This window comes from Panthera leo, chromosome B2 (assembly GCF_018350215.1).
Source record: "Panthera leo isolate Ple1 chromosome B2, P.leo_Ple1_pat1.1, whole genome shotgun sequence".
Classification (NCBI taxonomy): domain Eukaryota; kingdom Metazoa; phylum Chordata; class Mammalia; order Carnivora; family Felidae; genus Panthera; species Panthera leo.
In genome coordinates this window covers 87807737-87825834 of record NC_056683.1, presented here as the reverse complement: position 1 = coordinate 87825834, position 18098 = coordinate 87807737, and the positions used below count along the sequence as shown (strand labels likewise).

General features: G+C 33.1%; 1 long non-coding RNA gene across 1 annotated transcript in view; it reads right to left on the bottom strand.

Moving 5' to 3' along the window:
• Positions 1–18098, bottom strand: part of LOC122220202 — a 162709-nt gene that overhangs the window by 128837 nt on the left and 15774 nt on the right. The window contains exons 2-3 of the long non-coding RNA XR_006202719.1: positions 16666–16750; positions 3703–3729 (exon numbers count right to left, since the gene is read on the bottom strand). This is a non-coding gene — a long non-coding RNA (uncharacterized LOC122220202). The remainder of the gene's footprint in view (positions 1–3702; positions 3730–16665; positions 16751–18098) is intronic.

Here is an 18098-nt window from a genome sequence, read left to right as displayed (position 1 = left end):
ATGGAAGCAGCAGCCGGGATGAGGCGCAGAGTGGCTGGAGATGGTGTGTGGGAAATACACTGACAAGGGAAGAACAATGAGATACATGGAGAGATGGGAGAGGTGACCCCTTCTCTCCCTCAGTGCTCTCACCCCTGCTGCTGAATAGCCTTTTGGGCCTGTATAGAGCTTGAGGAAGACTGTGAAAGAAAAGAGAAGAACATCCATGCTGCCGGTTGCATGCCACTCTGATTTTTTTCTCTTTCCACTGTTTGAAAACAAAACAAAACGAGACAGCATGCCCATAGCAAAATGAATTAATTTAAAATTTCAGCAACAGCAAAGAAATATAAGGCAGCAAATGAAACACACTACTTCCCAATTATACAGTATTTTGTTTCTGTTCCAGAATTATGTTTGTAGCTCAATCTTAAAAACAGAGGGAAAATAGTATGAGTCGCAGCTACTTTATTTGATTCATTCTATTTCTCTAAACAGTATATAATTATTTTAAAATAGAGTTAATTTTTTTCCTTAAGAAATCACTTTGACAAAATTACAAAAAAGAAAGGAATATAATGAAAGTGTTAAAAATCACTTATTATGCTATTATTCTTTACAACTGATTTATATATGTTAGTAGTTGAGAGTCTAATTGAGGCAAAATATTGTTCGGAAAGCTTAAAATCTCAGCAAAACCTGCCTCCTAAAAAATCAGGCCAAATAGGCACTTTTCTGTTACATATTTTTGAATAGATTCATATCTTTTAGGGGTTAAGTGGTCTCAAATTATTTTTGATAACACTGATGTACATTTCAATCCATGAGAGAAAATTGCATAGTTGAAAGGATACCAAATTTAATGCCATTCTTTTTCTAATTCTTATCTATGCATTCATCTATATCCATCCCAGCTATTGTGAATAATAACCGCTTACTATTTTATGATCCATGTTTTTTGCTGCAAAGTGCACAAAAGTAATTAAGCCAAATTGAGACAATTATAGAAATACACTATTCGATAACCAAGTTGCCAAAAAAGTTTTACTGTACCCTAAGGAGGCAAAAAAAAAAAAAAAAAAATTGCCTAGACAGCAGTAATATCATTCCACATGTTACATTTATTCCTGCACGCCAGCCAAGCTCAAATTAATTGTACTGACGAAACTTTTCTTCTTGGAGAAAATTAAAGATATGCTGTTGTCAACACTCGAGCACAACCTTGGCGACACTTAAACGCAGGGAAGGGTGTGACATCCTGGCCCGGCTGCCTTGCGCTAATTAATCACTCTGGTATTTAGGGCCATTCAAGCAGACACATTAATGGGGAATAATTAGTGTATCTTTGTTCCAGCTCAGCTTTGCACACCAGACACTCTTGGGGAGAGAGGGGAGTTTGCAGAGCGTGAGCCATTAGCACGTGCATAGTTTCACTTCTGTTCAGCAAGTTCTTCTGAGATTGAGAGAGAGGCCAAATTAGCAGACGTGTGACTGGGGTTAGGACACCCTTCTGGAAAGAAAGACCTCTGTTTGGGTCTCAGCTTTCAGAAGCAAGTTGTTAATCCAGATACTGAATTTCATGAAATACAATTAAACCTCAGGGAAAAAAAAATAATAATTTCAGGAACCAAAACCATGTCTTTTCCAAAGTATAGTGAATATACCTATTTTTCTTTATATTACTTACGTGTATTTATAGATCCTATAGATAAACTCAACCGGCAGAAATTTCACATTTTTCCTTATTACTGTTGCTTTTGTGCATTTTTATTTAAAATGGATTTTTATCAACAAATAGTATTTATAAATTTTGTAATTAAATAGTGTAGACCATTTAACCTCTCTGCAGTTAGTAAGAACTCTCTGCAGATACTCCCTATGGCCATAAAACTTAATTTGTTTCTTCTGATAGGAATCAGAGTAGAAAATTCAGACAAAGTCTCCATACACAGTGTGACCACCACAGTACTGATTAAATTTTGTCTCATTTTATACTGCTGACTAGCTTCACTGTGTACTTTGACTCAGTTAAGGCACCATTTCTTACCGCATATACTGAAAAACTAAAAATTAAATGTTGACATTTACTAGATTGAGAAACTTTCATGATTTTGTCTCACTACAAATAAATCAGAGAGAAAACCAACTGATTCATCAGAGCTCAGATTCTCCTGGATTAAACACCAGCTTTACTTTAATACATAGCTTTCTTCCCTCGCCAGACAAAAACATCCGATTTTTCCACAAATAATACTTTGAACACCAGATTTTACTCTGATGCTAAACTATTTCTGAGCTTTTTACGAGTAACAGTTTGCTATATAAAGAACTAATCTAAACACACTGCAAATAATTGTGTGAATATATGTATATACATTCACATAATCACACTTATTTTAATACCATATGTGTGACTGATCCTTAAATACTTTTTTTCATTTTTCTGCAATTTTTGTAAGGGAGGACTTTGATTATCTAAGTATGCTTGCTGTGTTCGATGACTACTTTCTACATTTCATTACACCTAGCGCTCTCCAGCTTTGTCCCTTAACAGTCAAGGCAGGAGTGATTGCTGTAGCAGCACAGAGAACATTCCTGCAAATTCCACACCCACTGTAGGAAGGTGCAGACCCCTGATCCCCTCATTTTCAGAGGGCAAGGGAACCACGTGGAAGGTCAGGCCTGAGAGGGTGAGGAGCTGATGCAAAGGGAGACCACACAATGAGAAGACAGACCACACTCCGGACCCGGCTATCAATCCTTTAGTAAGGAAATTCCACCACTGAAATACAAAAATGAAATGAGCGTGGGGCATCTGTGAGTGGGTTTAGTCCTATTAGCAGCACATCATATAATATAGTATAAAGGAGGAATTTCCTCAGCTGGGATATATCATAATTTGGGATACTGTTTTACCATATCCACCTTCTAGGCTTTATAAATCCAGGATATTGTTAGGCATAATGCTCTTGAATTTGTGCTGGTGGAGAGGGAGGGGGGGGGAAAAAGCCAATCACAAAACCACACATTCTTGCAATTTCTTAGAGGCGAGAAATGAATCTCTCTTCAGTCTCCTCTGAGATACTAAATTACTGCCTACGATAAGCCCAGATGCCATTAGAAAGGCTTCCATCCTGGGAGTGGGTCCTCCTAGATCTTTGAAGGTGCCTAATCCTCATTAAAGGCAAACCCTGGGCGTAGGAGGGGCTGCGCCTGCATCAAGGCACCTGGCGATGACTAAAAGCGCTGGCCCCATGCGCGGCTGCCGCTGAGCAGCAGAATGTAATTTAGTCGCACCAGCGGGAGCAGGGGTCAATGATTTTATATTAATGGGGATCACGACAGTTCTAAGCTGTGGCGTGCTTTGAAATAAGTGTTGTACAAGGCGGCAAAGAGAGCTCGGCTGAGGAAATGAGCTGTGTCACTGTCTCCTCATGCCTTGCAGCAAACACTGGGATGTTTTTAGTTGCTACAGACTCTGTACCATCATAATATTTTATAAACAACAATTACCTATTTCACTTTGAAAAACTCAAGCTCTGAAAGTAAGGCTGCTAAAGATGAGAAAATTCCTTTCGAATCCAAATAGGGTCCACGTGTGTGGCCAGGGAATGCGCCATGGATGGGGTGCTCAGAGCTCAGAACTAACTTATATGAATAAGTTTACGTGTACTACGGGTAGTTGTTGTGCTATTATTAAAGGCCGATGTTTCGTTACCATACCTTGACAGGCTATCAAAGTGTCCACCCCTAAAACAAAAGAAATGGAGAAGGAGTTAGAGACGATGGTTTTAAACTGTGGTCAGTACTGGATCTTTGTCTGCAGCTGAAAATACTATTATCAGAACTTATCCAAAATTTCTCTAAAATATAAAATTATTCTCAAACATCTTTTCAGGAATACCAGGTTTAAACTTCACATTAAATTTTCAGCAGATCACTATTAATCTTTTTCCAATTAATAACTGGCTCTGAGGGCAAGGAATTATTTCTGTCAGCATCTCTGAGAGCATGGAAAAGAAGCAAAATAAGAGTTTTTCTAGACCTCAGGGATGGTCTAGGCGTGCATTGTATATAGAAAATAATACAGGTATAACGAGGAAGGAAGTTTAGATTTTGCACATTTTCAAAATTTCTTTTGAAGTAAACAGGTCAGAAATACCTGAGACAAGAGGGGTAAACATATCAGCTCTTCCATATGAGATTGATTAGGGGGAACTCTTTCATTAAGTGGATACCAGCTACCCAAGAGTTATAAAAACATTCAGCTGTGAAAAAGTTGGATATGATGATCAAAAAAAATAGTCTATTCTTATAAATTTCCACTCAGTAAAACAATTAATTTTCAGTATTTCTCTCATGCACAAGAAGAGTCCTGGCTGGTTTTTGGGGTAAGTGAACCACTACTGGAAAACAAAGTGGTACCATAGGACATTGAATTACACATCATCTGAAAAACACTTTCTATAAAACACAATCCAGGTTCAGCTAGCTTATTACAGATATACTTTCCAAACATGATCTGTGAAACAATAGTGCCATGACAGATGTTTTGTGCAAAAGCTCTCATACATTCAGATAAATATATAAAGATTCTACAGTCAGATATGTTTAAGAAACACCGCATTGTATAAGAGTTTTTTTTTTTTTTTTCATATTCCTGGAGAACATCAGCATATTAAAGGCTCTGAGAAGTCCCGAAATAAAGATTCTCTTTAGTTTCCTTCAGATCTTTATCTATCCAACTAATTTTATTATTACATCCCTCCACCCCCCTGCCCTGAACCTATTAACATCCCCTTCTCTGAAACATACTTTGGGACATGCTGTATTAGAGTTCACTGAGCTCGTGAATATGAATTTTTATTAAGTGGGGCTAGTAGATGTTATCTCAGCCCCAAGTTTATTCCCTTGAACATAGGAACTGGTTAATGTAAGATCTGGGTTGTTAATTATCAGTTAATTAAAATCTCAGACTTTCAGAAAGTGTAATAATCTACGTGGTATTTATAAATTAATATGCAAAATAATCGGAGGGATATTCTTATTCCCAGGAACAAGAGGGCAGAAAACACTAGGATGTTTCTCTCTATAAATGTGAAGAATGAGAGTAACCAAAGATTGGGTTTTGATGTGGAGACCTAATTCATCATACTTCAAAATAATTTGGAATATGGAATGATTTGGATATTCCAAGACTGGAGGAGACACATACAGTTTTGTTGGGATAATCCAACCCAGAACTGGGCTAGGTGAATGGGGCACTCATGCACAAAATATAGGGGACAACACAAAACTCAGTAACCAAGATAGATAATATTTTAATCAATATTTAAAAATAAAATTTATACAAATAAATCAAAAACAAAATATCAGCATTTTAAACAAAGACAGGATTAGCGTTACAGATGGCTCAATACAGCACTGGGAATAAGAAAATACCAGGAGACAAATGGCAGGAAGAAAGAGACACTTAATTGGGAGTCCAAATTAGTTCTGATACTTTCTGCTAGTAAATAGCCATATACTTTAGAATAACATATTAATATACCATGTCTCTGTTTATTCATCTAAGGAGAGAACAGAATTTCTTAAACTGTTCTGAGAACAATTTGTTCAATGAGATGTTAATAGGTGTTCAGCAAAAAACAAAGACGCGTAGTAATTTTGATATCAACCATGTTTGAGAAAAGCTGTATTCAATTTGGTCAGATTTCTTTGCTACAGGACTTCCCAGAATTTTTAACATTCTAATATATTTTGTGACGGTCTTATTAGAAAATAGAGTACACAACAAATAGAACATTTATTATCATCTTGCACAGATTATGCAAAATGTTAAAACAAATGATCAAAGTTCCATGGCGCCTGGGTGGCTCAGTTGGTTAAGCGTCCAACTTTGGCTCAGGTCATGATTTCGGGGTCTGTGAGTTCGAGCCCCATGTTAGGCTCTGTGCTGACAGCTCAGAACCTGGAGCCTGTTTCAGATTCTGTCTCCCCCCCTCTCTGCCCCTCCCCTGCTCACACTATGTCTCTCTCTCTCAAAAATAAACATTAAAAAAAAAATTAGAAAAAATGATCTAAGTTCCCTCCTCCCTGTAAAACTTTAAAATTCTAGGGATTTTTTTTAAAGGTTATGTGTATACAGGAAATAGGAATTTAATTCAAATTAAAACTGTATTGAAAAAATACTTTTAACTGTGTTTACAGAAATCTATGTTTCTACAAACATTTATAGCATAACAAAGTGACTTCATATTCAAGTTCCCTAAAACAGACGACCTACATGTCTTCAGCAGCCAAAAATAAATGTTATGGTAGATTAGGACTGAAGTTCTAGTACTGGAACCTTACAAAAGACATGTGAAGAATGGAAAGTGAACATTGTAGAAAAAATGACCACCATAAGTAGATGAGAGTAGGTGGGAAATGTTATTTTATGGGAACACATATTTTTTTATTAATTTTTTTTATGTTTTTACTTTATTTTTGAGAGAGAGACAGAGTGCAAGTGGAGAAGGGGCACAGAGAGAGGGAGACAGGATCTGAGGCAGGCTCCAGGCTCCGAGCTGTCTGCACAGAGACTGACGTGGGACTTGAACTCACGGACTTCAAGATCATGACCTGAGCCGAAGTCAGACACCCAACTGACTGAGCCACCCAGGCACCCCATGGGAACACATATTTTTAAAGATGCTTCAGTATATGAAATTTAAGAATCAGTGTTAAAAAGGACTGTCAGTCATAAAGCCCCACATACATATGCACAAATAAACAGACACAAACATGTAAATTATATGTATTTGAACAAATGGGCATTAAAACTTGAAAGGGGTATTTTTCACAATTGAATAAATTTATTCTCTAAAAATAATATGTTTATTTATTTATTTATTTATTTATTTATTTATTTATTTATAAACTTTTCAAGTACAAACCTCGAACATGTGAAAGACATTCTAAGGACAAATATAACAGGATTGCTAAACCCAAGCTGACTAAAAGTGTACTCACAATATAATCCGGCATAAAAATAAATAAAATTCTCTATTATCACAATAGCAACAATAATGTACACATAATAGATTGTGGATGAATCAGCTATTCTAATTCTAGTTCCGAAAGAAAACAATGATTCATTTAAAAGTCGATGTCTTGTCTGGTGTCACATTGGGATACTGCTGATTCCAGCATTAAAATATAAAGCATCCACTGAAAAGGGTATTTTTTAAAACATATAAAAATCCCTATAGTCAGAGGTGATAAAATAATATCACTCAAGAAATTATCAATGGCTTCCAAAATGCTTTTGAAAAAAATGATGAAAAACAGAACTATGGATTTAACAATACATTTAGCCAGGTTTTTTTTTTTTTTTTTTTGAGAAGCTTGTTATCAAGTAGACTACTAAATATTGTACAAAGTGCCTCTTCAGTCCTGTGTCCAAAACAAATTACTGAATTGGAATTTTCATGAATCTAATAGATATTATTTATCTTTAAACTTTGTGAGAAATGCAGGTGTTTTCTTCTATAACTACATGCCAATATTGTCAACCTATGACTGATATATAACATCTAATGTTTTCAGCTCATTCTCTTAAACCCCATTTTTAACAACCCTCGATTCCAGAGGACCTGGAAGTCAATAATCTATTGACTCGACTAGATTTTTATGGTCTTCATCCTTGTGTCCCCACTCACCTGTTTACACAGCTTACCTTCCTTAGTTCTATTTACTCCCCCACATACACTTCAAATTCCCTCACTCCTTTTCAATTCATTGTAACAAACAGCAATACAACCAAACTGGTTAAATCCAACTCCGTCTCTTCTGGCACGTACATTTGTACTGAGTATGGCTGGAGAAACACACACACAGAATGCTTCCTGAACTCACATTACATTTATAATCACAAACCTCAACTGTGTTCTGGGTGCTCAATGGTACTATAGTTCCATTCACTCTCTCCATCACCTACAATGATGATTTACTCAGATCGCCTCCTCCTACAATTCTCTAGTATTTCCTCCCTCATGTTCGCTCTCAGCAACCACCCTGCTTTCTATTTCACTGAGAAAACAGAAACTTATGCAAGAGAATTTCCACAAGCTTATTGAATTTTCTTAATTCTGGCAATCTGCTTTTGACTATATATTCTGCCTTTTCTGCTATTACTGTGGAGAGTCTTGATTTGATCCATTGTTACCTCTTTGCCGTTATCACCTGTCCCTTCCTTTCCACTGCCCCCAACCCAGCTCATTATGTTATAACCACATTGGCCTTTCTGTTGCTCCTCCAAAAAACGTAGCATGTTCCCAACTCATGCCTTTGAACTGCTCTTTCATTTGCCTCTAATAGTTTTAGCTTGAATAGTCACATGACTTGTTTTCTTCTTTCCTTCAGGTCTTTAGTCACCTGTCACCTACTCAATGAGCAATTCCCTGAATATCTTGTCTAAAATTGTACATACGCAGGGGAGCCTGGGTGGCTCAGTCAGTTAGGCGTCTGACTTTGGCTCAGGTCAAGATCTCACCGCTCATGAGTTCGAGCCCCAACGCTGTCTCTGTGCTAAGCTCTCAGAGCCCAGAGCCTGCTTCAGATTCTGTGTCTCCTTCTCTCTCTGCCCCTCCCCTGCTTGTGCTCTCTCTCTCAAAAGTAAATAAACATTATAAAAAAATTTAAAAAAATAAAATTGTGCATACACACACACACACAGACATACTCCCTCTATCACTACTCTGGTTTTTCTCCGCTGCTTGTATCATTATCTCACATACTACATACCTAAATATTATTTTCTTTGAAATACAATTTACATATTATTTTGTTTATTATATATTTCACTTATTTAGAGTGTAAGCTCCACAAGGGCAGGTGTTTCTTCTTTGGCTCTATTCACTGCTGTGTCCCTCACACCTATAATAGGGCTGGAACATAATAGGTGCCTTGAAACATACTTATTGACTGATGATTTCATTTGAGTTTAAAGCAGTCATCTAATTATAGTAATTAAATAATTCACTCAATATACAATATCCTACAAAGCAGGGTTAGAAACAATATAAGAGATCCTCAATTATTTTACTTTTGTATTGCCTCTCAAGTTTTAGGAAAATATGATCTTTTGCAATACAAAATTTCTATTTTTACATTATCAAACATGCCTATTTATTCTTTTCTGGCAACCGGATTTCCATTTTTGTTTAAGAAGGCTTCTCATAGAAACCCAGGTTGAATATGTAATCTAAACTATATGTGGAGATTCTTTTTCAAACCATTTGGAATTTATTTTGTACATGCTATATTATAGCAGTCCAATTTATTGATTACTTATCCTATCTATATAGACTCCTATTTATTTAACCTCCCATATACAGCTTAAATCATTTTATCTAATTCCCATAATAGTTCTGTTTGGATTCCAAATGCAATTTCATTAAACTTAATAATCAATATTTAAAGAATTGACATTTTTACCATATTAACTCAAGGCTAATAAAAGAGTTGATTCATAATTCTCTAGTTTATGCTCCTCTTATCAGGTTTTGGGTAGATTTCTGTTGCTGCTTATATTTTGTAACAATTTCAATCACAATGGAATTGTATTCCTGGGTATGGATAAAATTCAGACATAAAACAATCTTTTTCTAGTGACTCTTCACCCCAATTTTATAAATTATTAAATATTTCACATATATAAAAGAATGCACAACCAAGCTAAAAAAAATGAACCTTTTTTTTTCCAAAAACATTTGAAACTCCCTGTATTCCTTTACATGCATAACTAACCCTTGTCTTCCAACTCAAAGGCATCCACTTTCCCAAATTTTGGATTTATTAATTTTATGGCTCTTCTCATAGCTTTATGATGTTTCTACTTATGGGTTAGATACATTGCTTAATTTGAAATGGATTCAAACATTGCTTAACAGGAATAATACCACATGTATTTTTCTGCAACACAGTATTTTTCAGTGTTTGTCACTCATATTGTTCTGTATATCCACAATTCTTCAAGTTTTCACTGAAGTATACTATTGCACTACATTACAATTTCCTTAGGCATTTTATAATCATTCTCTGTGGATAGATATTTAGCATATTTCTAAATTTTTGTCATAAATTATAATGATGATTTTGCTTTTACAAATAATTATTTGATGAATATTATTTTATATGTGCCCTGGTTGACAAATGTATATATCCATGTAACTTCAAAGTCAATCAAATTATAGAACATTACAATTTCCTCAGAAAGTTCTCTCATTATTCTTTTCAGTGACAGCCATTGCTCCGATTTCTATTACCATAAATTAATCATGTATGTTCCTGAACTTCATATAAATTAAATCATACAGGCATGCCTGGGTGGCTCAGTTGGCTAAGCATCCAACTCTTGATCTTGGCTCAGGTCATGGTCTTGCAGTTTGTGGGTTCGAGCCCCATATCCAGCTCTGTGCTAGAATGCAGAGCCTGCTTGGAATTCTCTCTCCTCCTCTTTCTCTGCCACTTCCCTGCTCATGCTCTCTCTCTCTCTCTCTCAAAATAAATAAATATTAAAAAAAAAAGAAACATATGGTGATGTAACATTTAAAAAGAAATCATACAAAAAGTATTCTCTTTTATGTCTGGCATTTGTATGTAGCTTCATCTTAGCTAATAATAATAACAATTACAACAATAATAACAATAAAATAATAATAATTTTAAAAGATTTTTGGAAGTTTCAGTAATTTGTTGCTTTTATAGTGCTGAGTAGTAATCCACTCTGTGATTATATCAGAATTTGTTTACAAATTCACATATTATGAGCCATTTGCTGATTTCAGGTTTTAGATATCATGAATAAAGCTGCTACATATACCCTTGAACAATTATTTTATGACTATGTTTTTAATTCACTTGGGTAAATATATAGGATTGGAATTGTCAGATAACCTTCCTAGGTAGTTCTACCATTTTACAACTCCTGCCCCCAACAATTTAAGAAAGTACCTATTGCTCTGAAACTTTGCTAACAATTGGCATTATTAATCTTAATTTTTTGATGTTCTAATGACTGTGAAGGAATGTCCCATTGGGCTTTAATTTGCATTTCCCTGATGGAAAACAATTTTTGATAAAATTTTCATATTCTTAGTAGCTTGTACATCCTATTTTGTGAAAGGTTTGCTCAATATTTTTAAAACTTATTTTAAAGGGTAAAAGCCTTTCATTTTAAAGGATTATGGTTTTCTTTAATTTTTAAGTGCATTTTACATATTTGAGATTCATATCTATATTTAACCCAAGTCTATGTGTTGGTCTATTTTGTTTAGAGTATATTTTAAAGAACAGATTTTTTTTGTTTATTTTGAAGTGCAAATATTTTGCACAGTATGCAGTCCATGATGTCATCAGAAATGAAAGTATCTGTCATATTTTTCAAAGGTAAATCTTTATTTACCTTTCTAAATTATTCAGTAGTCATGCCTATTTTTCGGAAATTTTGTATTTTCAGGGACACTAATTATCCTTTCTGTCATATATTTTCATGAAGCTATACCCGGTGTTATCTCATAATTTTATACCTATGATACATAAAAGTATATGCATGTTATATATATGTATATATTATGTTATATGAAATAAATATGTAGTTATCTCTTTTACATTTTTTAATCTTTTTTTCTTTTACTCACTTTTATTTTTAATAAATCCTATGAGAAATTTCCCATTACAGCTCTTCCTTGACTTACAGTGGGATTGCATTTTGATAAACCCCATCATAAATTGAAAATGCATTTAATGACACCTAATGTACAGACCATCATAGCTTACTAGCCTACATTAAACATGCTCAGAACACTTACATCAGCTTACACTTGGGCAAAATCATCTAACACAAAACTTATTTTATAATAAAGTGTTAAATATCTTATTGAATTTATGGAATACTGTACTGAAAGTGAAAAACAGAATGACTGTATGGGACAGAATTACTTTAAGTGTATCAGTTATTTACCTTCATGATCATGTGGCTGCCTGGGGGAGCTATGGCTTACTGCTGCTGTCCAGCATCACATATCGTTCACCCTGGAAATTATCCAAATTCAAATTTTGAAGTATGGTTTCAACTAAATGCCTGTTGCTTTCTCAAGGTAAAGTTGAAAAATCCAAAGTTAAATCACTGTAAGTCAAAACTCATCTGTATATTGCAGATGTTAAGTAGTCTTGATTTTAAATTTTACTATTTTCTGTATTCTATTTTCTTAATTTCTATTTTTAACTTTAGGATGGTCTCTTTCTACTTTATTCTGCAGTTTTTCTTAATTTGTAAAATAATTTATAATCTTTTTCTTTTTTATTTATCAAGATGTTAATGCATTTTCCTTTGGTAGGACTTTTGCTATGTCTTTACAATTTTGTCATAAAGTGATTTTTTTTTTGTATTTTCCACAAAATGAATTGCATTTTTTATATTTTTATTATGCTTTATTTATTTGGTAATAATCAATAATGAAACCTGCAAAAAACTTTTTTGTTTTAAAGTTTTCAATGTTTTCTTCTGCCAAGTATGGTCAGATTTTTGCAAATTTTTCAGAGCACCCAAAATAAGTATCTTCCCTTTTCAAGAGACATAAACTCCAATATATAGAGAATATGCAATTTATTTTGTATGACTATTTTTTTTCCTATCTCTCTCCAAACCTATTGAGGATAATAGAAATATCCATTTAAAAACAGATTCAGCTATTTTGTGCCTTGTCAAATACAAGATCATGGCATATCACCTTTCTAACTGGAGTGTGTTATCAGAGCTTGGTATCTTTCTCATTTTCAGGCTTTTAACACTGATTGCAATATGTCTGATATGACCACTGACATTTTACCTTCTTTACTTTTGTCTAGTGTTTCTTTCCCCATCCCTCTTTTTTTTTTTTTGTCTTCTAATGAGAAAATTCAGTCTGTTTCTGCTTAGTGTTGTTTTATAAATTTGACTTTGTTGTTTTGATCTTAATTATATATTTCTTAGGTACTAAATTTTATTTTGTTTTCATTTGATCCATTTTCTTCCCTACTTGTAAATTTGAAAGTAATACTACAAGTTATCATGTTATTGATATTATTCTCCTTATTTACATAATCAGGCATATATTTCTCTATCATGATTAGAAAAGAATATGCTAGATATTTTCCCCACTCAGATGAACTCTTATGTACATCAAAATGCTTTACTTTCTTTTATCCAAGACTTAGCCCCCACTGCAATAAGATTAGCTCAGAGGAATAAAATCCATTCCTTTCACTCTTCTCTCTTTTTCTGCAGAAAGAAGAGACATTTGGAAAAATTTTACTTCCTTACTTCCTTCCCCAGCTTATTCTCATCTTCAACCATAAATTCTATGTTTTGTTGAGATGGTTACATATTTCAAATTTGATATTGTTATTAAAGTTTCCTTTACAGAATATCTGTCCTTTCTCAAGGATTTTAATATAGTGTTTATATTATACACTCCCATTATATGCATTATATAAAGCAAATGGTAAATTTGGATGAAACAGTATAAGTTTTACTGATCCCAGTATCTCTCCTCTTCTTTCTCATCCCCTTGTTGAGGTTTCTCTAGTGTTCATTTCATTTAGAGCTTTGAGTTATTCCCACAGAAGCGGTACATGGGTATATTAGTGATATTCTTGTATATCTTGCATATATTCAAGTATCTTTCTCCCACCCTCACAATTATATAACAATTAATATAATAATTAATTATATAATAATTCTACATAACATAATTCTTTGGTGGGCACATAATTTCACCAGAAATATGCATTTTTCCAAAGTCAGTATTGAAAAACTGAGCACTTTGGAATCAAAAGTCTAAGCTTTTAACATGGCACTATTTTCCTCTCTATATCTCTCTCCTAATACCTTTAATAATCAGTTATAAAATTATGTAAAATAGAATTGCAATGTCAACAAAATAATAAAACACTAATAAATGATTTAAACCAAAACATGAAATCACCTAAAAAATAATTTAGTTTTATTACTAAACTTTCAGCTTTATATTAGTATATTACATATAGTAATACAAAATATACTATACTGTACAATGTATACTATATAGTAGTATAAATAAAATATCACATTATCATATATTATAAAATATATACTTCATTATTATATTATAGTTTTTATTTTTGTGTTACTGTAATTTTCACAATATTATTTGAATAGAGACATAAATTTCTCTTAGATATAAAATTTTAAGAAGTATCTATTCTTTGTGCTAAACAAAATCTGAAGGAGAAATTTCCTGAAACTGATATACTATTTAATAGCACAATGGCAAAATGATCCTAAAGTTCACCTGCGAAATTTACTTGTGAGAATAGATGTATTAATCAGCACTCATACTTCATATCATAATCCAAAATTATTCCATAAGAATAAAGGTGTTTGGTGATAAAATAAGAACTAGAGGAAATTCTATCAGTTTACTTTTCAATTCTCTAGATGGGATCGACTCCAAACATAAATGAAGAAATCATAATAGAAAACTCCAAGGATTTGAGTTTGGTCAAAATTAAGTATGTCAAATATATATATAAAATGAAAAGGCAAATGATACTTGGGAAATTTATTATAAATATAAAAATACATCTATAATATTAATATATAATAAATTCTTGTCAATAAATAAGAAAAAACCTAATAGCTCAGTAAGCTATTATGATATGAGAAGGATACAAACGCTTAACAAGCATATGAAAAATATTCAACCACATTTGCAGTCAGATTAATGCAAATTAAAACAAAATACTCTCTTCATTCATTATCAACAAAAATTTTTCTAATAATCACTTTTTTTTTCAGTATTACTCACAGTAGGGTAAGGGGAAACCAAGAATTAGGCATAGTCTCAAGGTACTACTACACATTTCTATTGAGATAATTCTGCTGGATATAATTATGTTTTCTGTTCACAGTTAGATTTTTGGGAATTTATTTTGGGGATGTATGTGATGAAGAAAAAACATAAATATATGAATGAGAATATTGATTTTAGCATTAGATAAAGCAACAAAACACTGTAAATAACCTCAAACCCCGAGTGTGGGAAGGATTAAATGTATTTTGGTACAGACATTTGTTGAAATATCATAGAGACATTTAAAATATTTTAGATTTTTAATATGACGGGAAATTAATAAAAACTAAAGCTAACTTTAAAAAATGAGAATATATGCTCAGTATTTAGATTTGCACTTTAATAAAAACAGTATATACAGAGAAAAAAGACAATATACTAAATGTTAGCAATGCTTCATACTCAAGGATGTTATTAAAGAGGTTTTCATTTTTCTTTTTAGACATTTTTCCATATTAGAATTTTGCTACAAAAAGCCATTCTTTTATATCAGAAAAATATTTAACATAAAAATTATCAATACAAAGTGATTAGTGGCAAATCATGGAAATAGATCAGCATCTAGAACACAGTAGCTGTTCAAAAAATATTCATTGAATGGATTAGCACTCAATATCAATTCTCTTAAATTTTGTTGTCTTTTCTCTTTCTCAACCTTTTGTTTCCTTATACTTTTTTCTATACCCTGATCTTAGATTAACTTTTCCACAATCACTCTAACTGCTTTTGTAATATTGCTCATTGTTTGTCATCATTTTTGTAAATGATTTAACCAACAACAGTAATAAATGGATGAATTTTGTATTTTGTGCTGATATTATCAAAGATGAAAATCATGGCCCATTTTTGTGTACATAATTCAATGTTCAGGAAAAAAAAAAAAACAACAGAAAGTGCCAAAGGGAAAACTGAGGCCAAGGGCCAAGTATAGTCAGAGAATGCATAGGCATTTTGGAAGTTTGACTCTCTAAGGAAGATGGGATGAACCACTGAAGTAAAATATCCTGGTATCTGAATTCCTAATCTTGATAGAATAAAGTGATGAAAGAAATAGCAATGAAGAGTGATACCACAGGTTGAATGTTTCTGTCTCCCTAAATTTATATGTTGAAACTGGTCTCCAATATGATGATATATGATGCAGACTAAGACCAGTAAGTTTAATTTTTTAATATGATCAATTAGAAGTATTTTGCTTTGAGCTTGACTTTGATGGAAAGTTAAACTACCAGATTCAAATGGATTATAGAAAGGCATGTAGTTTTGGTCTTTCCCGTTTTTTATTTAAGAATGGCAGAATACCAGGGCTGCCTGGGTGGCTCAGTTGGTTAAGTGTCTCGACTCTTGATCTCACCTCAGGTCATGATCTCGTGGTTCACGAGTTCGAACGAATTCTGCATCAGGCTCTGTGCTAACAGCGAGGACCCTGCTTGGGATTCTCTCTCTCCCTTTCTCTGCCCCTCCCCTGCTCATGCTCTTTCTCTTTCTCAAAATAAATAAATAAAACTTAAAAAATTAAACAAAAATTTAAAAAATGAATGGCAGTATACCAGACTTTTCTGGCTTTGGGTACAATAGATTAGATTAAATATATCCATAAAAGCAAGTCCCCCACCTTGCCAAAATACAAGGCAGTTTGGGAAAAATAATCCTTAGAGATGTTTAGAAATTTTTCTTAAGTGTCTTCAATAAAATCATAGCTAAAACATGAACATTGAAGTTTACTGCAGACAAAAAATATTTATCAAATGTTTTCGGCCCCACTTACCAAACACAGATAATTGATTTCAGTGCAGATGTGGTTTTTGGCAGTGCCTAAGCTGCAAATTCTTAATTATGTAGGAAAGTTGAGCCTGAAAAGTAAAACAAAGAAACATGTGCAAACTAAATGTCAAATGTAAAAGTAAACTTGAAAACAATTGGTATTTCTCATTTTATCAAAAAAGAAGCTTACAAACTGATCCATATACTATTTCCTTGTAAATATAAACCCCCCGCAATCATTGCCTTTGGTTTTTCCCTTAGCTGTTCAAGTCTGAATTTGACAGATGTTGATTAAATGTGTCTATTCCACTTACAAAAAACAGATTCTTTTAATTGCTGGAATATACCAACAGATATTCATAACATTATCATTCCATCACAGTACATAATGATATTTCTTTTAACTATCATTTTCATGTTGATATACTCTTTAATTTTTTCCCCATTTATACTGGTATTACTTAGGCAATGTAATATGCTATAGTGGTTTTAAACTCAATACTTATTAAATTAATTCCCAGTTGTCTTCATAAATACTCTAGAGTATTAGAAGGCTGCATACTACCTAAGCTATAAAATAATAATAGGAGTATCTAGTGAAATACCTTTTATATTTTGCAAAATTATTTAAGACACTTAATGCCACCTGATGGCATCTTTATAGAAGATTGCTACTTTTAAAAGAATCTAAAAATACAGTAAAAGGCAGGAATATTTTAATTTTGTGTGGCATGCATCAAGTAGAAATATGACTTACAGCTATATTTCAAAGAAGATTTCAAAATATGCCCAATTTTCATCCCTTAATAATACTCCTGAAATAAAAATCTCAAAATATTGTATAAAACCTTACCCTTTATTTAAAGAGGGAAATGTGCTGGTGTATGTGTGTATATGTATAAGCAACCTAGAGTGTGAAAGATTGTGAGAGAGAAAAAGAAAAATAGAGCAATGGAAATCTGAAGAAAATAAAAAGAGAGAAAGAAAAGTCAAATAAAAAAAAACATTATATCCACTTGTATGTAGGAAAATTAAAGTCAAAGCAGATTAAACAAACAAACAAAAAATCATTGCCTAATTCATCCGTACCTTTTATTTTATTTTATTTATGCTTCTTGACAGAAGTCAGAATTTATCACTAAATGACCCAGACACTGGCCTAATATAACTTTTCATCCTGTCTTGAAAATTCAACAATCCACAGGTATCTTTAGACTTGAATCCTTTTAGGGCCCAGAAACAACAGGCATTCCTTATGTTGTTGAAAAAGAAAAGATTCACAATGAGTCAAAAAGGAAATGAATGTAGAAAAGAGGGCAAAGAATGTCACACGTACAGCTTGCCACCGTTGTTGGGCCTATTTTCCTTCCATTGGGTCAGTGACCTCAGTGCTCACTACTGTCAAGTAAAATGGTCTGAGCAACACCTGTTTTCGCC